The following is a 4699-nucleotide window of genomic DNA, read 5'->3' as shown; positions in this document are numbered from 1 at the left end:
TTGCTGTTCGGCCTCTTTTTTTGGAATACTGGTAACAGTCAACAATATAGTATTCAGTCAGGCTGCATATTTTGTGTGGTATTAATGACCTCCAATAACCATGCACTTGTACACCCAAGTATGTGGTTTTAGCAATGCTGCTGATGTTTCAGAGCCAAGTTTCCTGAACCAGGGTTCATGAACCCTTGAAAGTTTAGACTGGAAGAAGGTTCATAGATCTCCTTAGCTTTCCATTGAAACTGACCTTGCCCATAAAGTTGAAAACTTTAATAAGGGGGAAGAAATGCTCAAACAAGATATGACTTGGAGACATTAATCTAAGCAAAGACACTGGGACAATGGTATGTTCTGACCTAAAGAAAAATACTTACCTCTTGGATAGCCCAAAATGGATGAGATGTATTTGGAGAAAATGACAAGTAGTTTTTCAAACATACTCTGATTGCCAGCCTTCAGTTTATATTTTTACAAGGTATTTTTTTTTTTTTTTAAGATACACAGTTCTAAGGCCCTTACTCTTGGCAGAGCTCATAAGCATATAGCCAACATGTTAGGTGTCTGGGTTAGATAATATTTTTAGAAATAAATTACAAGCAACTGATTAAACATAGTTTGATAATAACTTTGGGTTGTGTGAGAGGAATTGCTTTTTTCAAGAGAAAATAAGGTTCTAGAGGTGAATATTCCACATGATGTAACAACAGAATTTCACATTACTGTTCCAGGTGGGACTTGGTGGTACACTAACAAAATTTGCCATATTGTCATCCTTATTGTCTGAAATACGAACTAAATCATCTGGTCAGAGATCATTGGTGCTAATTCTGGTGGGGGTGGGGAGGTACATTAGAGCTGTTTCCAGATTAATAACAGTATGTGACCTTGGCTTGAATATCTGGCTTTGAAATACTACTTATTCATTGAGCTAGTTGAGGGACTTGATTGAAACCAATACTGTACAAAGAACCTGTAGTAGCATCCTGAGGAATGAAATGCAAGTCCTATTCAGTCTTTTTCCTTATCTAAAATGAAGCTCTGACAAAGATTCTAGGATTTCTGTCTTCCTGCTGCTTACTTTCTGTGTACAATCTGTGTACAGTGAACTAAAAAACAAGTGACCCCTCTGATTTCAAAGCTGTTGAAAAGGGAAACCAAACAGATCTCAAGTTCGCCCATTCACTCAATCCCCTACCACAGTATGGCCATTCTGGTTCCCAACCAAAGAACTAACCTGGGGTGCTGACATTGGAGCCTTCACAGGCTGTCAAGCAGGCCTGAGATAGAATCTTGACTGTTATTTATGAGCCAGACAAGTGGCTGAATTTCCTTTTTTTGTGACAGGAGTATGAATCTCTAAGGCAGTCTTGATGGTGCTTTGCCCGGGCCCCAGCACAAGCTGTGAATGGCTATTGACTATCCATACTTGTCCTGGGCTAGGTGTAGATGGGAGCTGTGGGGCCAGTGTGAACTTTGCAGAGATATGGGAATAGAAGTGGCATAATTGGTGTGCTCAGCCCCTCAATTCAGGATGGTCATTTTGAGAGATGGATACTGAAGTAGGCCCAGATTCACCTCAAGAAGAGTTCTCATGCCCTGACCAGTGCCACTCGGTTGGTTGGACATCATCCCTCAAAGCAAAAGGTCACTGGTTGACTCCTGATTCCCAGTTAGCCTGAGTTGTGGGTTCTGTCCCTGGTTGGGGCGCATGCAAGAGGCAGCTGATCAATGTTTCTCTCTCATGTCAATGTTTCCCTCTCCTATTTCTCCCTTCCCTTCTCTTTCTTTTAAAAAAAAAAAAGCTCTCAAAGCCAAATGGACATTGCCACAGGCAGACAGGACTTCTGGGACTCCAAGGACAAGGACATCAAGTCTGGGACTCCAAGGACAACCTTCTGGAGGTTTTGGTACCTGGAAGTCAAGGACAGTTTGCAGAATCACACCTCCAATCCCTCCCCCAAATACCCCATACCTTTGTATTGCTAGACCCTTCTTCTGTAGCACCAGTATGTTTCCAGCAGCAGATGCCAAAGATTTCTTTAGGATAGACATCGGAGATTCTATATAGTAACCTTGAGTATATGGAAACCAGAAACATCATCCTATTATAGAGTCAAAACACCTGGATCCAGCTAGAAAACATGAGTGAGTCCACAAGGGAATCTTTGAGAAGTATTCTAAAAGGTTATTAAAGGTGGACGTTACTCTTTTGATTAAAAAAGTGATATAGCACCCTGGCTGGTGTAGCTTAGTGGATTGAGCGCAGACCTGAGAACCACACAATTGCGGTTTGATTCCCAGTCAGGGCACATGCCTGGGTTGCAGGCCAGTTTCCAGCAGGGGATGCATGAGAGGCAACCATACATTGATATTTCTCTCCCTCTCTCCTTCCTTTCCTCTCTAAAGATAAATAAAGTCTTTTTTTAAAAAAGCGATATAGCAATATTAATAAGAAATGTAACATTGTTCCACGATTGTATAGTTACTGTGACATTTAAGGGTATTGAAATGTGAATTTACCTTGAAGAATGAATATTCTGCTATGTATCTGATGATTTTGTTCATGTTACCCCTCCTACACCTCTGACTACATCTCTGAGGAGCAGTGTGAGCCCCTGTTCCCAGATCCTCTGTGACTCACCTATTGCAAACCAAAAGTGATCTCTTGCTCTCTGTATTATTCTATAGCACTTTCTTTGACTTTCTTTCATACCACTTGCCACTTTCTTTTATTCTGGAAAATAAGTCCAGATCTAGCATCAACTACTCTTGGTGAGCTCCTATTGAGGAGAGATGGGTGGCTGATGGTATTTTTTAACCCCAGAGCGCTGCACATAAATATTTAACTATTGTTTCTTCAGTGAAAATGCTGTGGACAAACCAAGCTGTGAAACATCACTACATATATTATTTGTTATTTTCCTTCTCTCTTCACCTGTTGTCTTCTCAATCAACTGCTGTATGTGCAGAAGATACCAAGTGTTGGGTACCCAGCTAGCCCTTGGGCCAGCACATGGTGGTAAGGTATAGTAAGTAGGAGTTGCTCTGTAAAGGCCTGTTGTATGGATAAATGGAAGAAAGAGGCCTATACTGAATTACAGGCCCATTTCTCACAGCCAGCTGCTAGCTGCCCCAGAGCTCCTCATCAGTACATCTGTTTACAGCTCTAATAAACTGTGTAGGAAAGCACTTTGAAACTAATAAACTCTGCCAGTACTATATAACCTACTATTATTTTATCTGTGGACCATAACAAGGCCAAATACTAAACCTGACAATCTCAGGGAAGGCCCACATAGCAAGCCTTACAAACTTGGAGACAAAGTAACCACGTAATATAGTCAAGATAAAAATTCCTAACAAAAAAATGGGTCATGTGCTAGGCCTGTAGCTTCCTTGACAAAGGTCAATCTTCACCTTTGAAATTGCCTATTGTCTTTGTGCATCTAAGATAACATACCTTTGAAATGTCAGTTTTTCTTTTCCAGACCCCTCAAGGCATATCCACTGCATCAGAGCAAGAGACCACAGAACCCCTCATCTGATACCATCTTTACAGTACCATCTTTATTAACTGTAAATGTCTTTTACATTGGTGGGCACAGACCACCAATGTAGAAGACATTTTACTTTTTTTCCAATCCAGCCCCCTAATCTATCATCAATGGATTTCATGTAACCCTGCTTACCTATATTTTGCCATGTATAATGCACACCCACGTTTTTGTGCATTATTATTCCCATGGTATGTGATCATTATACCCATGTATAATGTGCATTCTTGTTTTCCCCTCACAAATTTGGGCAAAAAGACGCGCATTATACACAGCAAAACATGGTATGTCTTCTCCTTTGATTCTAATATATAATATAAACTGCAAAACTGCCATTCTCTGGAGCATTTTTTCAATTGCTGGAGATTTTGCTTCCTTCCCATCATTGTCAGCTTTGATCAAATAAAGTGTTATAAGGCTTTTTCTTAGGCTGGAAGTTCTTTTGCCAACATACCCAATACATTTCTTCTGGAAATACAGATTCAAAGCAAAATAATTTTGTAAAAATTTATAGAGCAAAGGAATATAATGTACATACTTTCGTCTGGTAATTCATTTTTTAGTTAACAGTTTACATGATACCTAAACACCATTCGCTACTGAGCCAAGTCGTGCACTATGGTTATGCCCTTTATTAATGAAAAGCATTTTCATTTGCTTTTCTAAGATGGGCCAAATGTTTCAAGAGATGTTAAAGGCTTCTCAATATCACTGTCCACAAGGCCAGGAGTATCAGAATAATCCACTAAGTGAGCATCTAGAGATATTGCTTCCAGGAGTGTCACCATTTTGGTTTAAATAAACTCATAAAAAATTTTAAGAATCCACTACAAAGCAATCAAATTTTTTTTCAATGTTTAAGGTACCGAAACAAATTACACTGTATATTTTCGGAGTTACATACCCAGCTTCCCATCAGCCGGGGTTCCTTGGGTCAGTTAGCGCGTTCCCGCGTCTCATCTAGTCTATCCCCACACTTGACAGGTGAGAAAGCTGAAGCTCAGAAAGACTAAGTGATCAACCCCCAGGATTCATGGCCCAGGTCCCAGTGGGGAAGCACTGTCTTTTCCTTGCAGGCCTCAACCTTCCCGACCCCGCCCACCCCACCGGGCCCCGCCCCGGGTCCCGCCTTTTCCGTGCCCCTGGCT

This window comes from Sturnira hondurensis, unplaced genomic scaffold (assembly GCF_014824575.4).
Source record: "Sturnira hondurensis isolate 20B ecotype Veracruz unplaced genomic scaffold, ASM1482457v3 Scaffold0001304, whole genome shotgun sequence".
NCBI lineage: Eukaryota > Metazoa > Chordata > Mammalia > Chiroptera > Phyllostomidae > Sturnira > Sturnira hondurensis.
The sequence above is the reverse complement of the archived record's forward strand: the minus strand, read 5'-3'. Positions refer to the sequence as shown.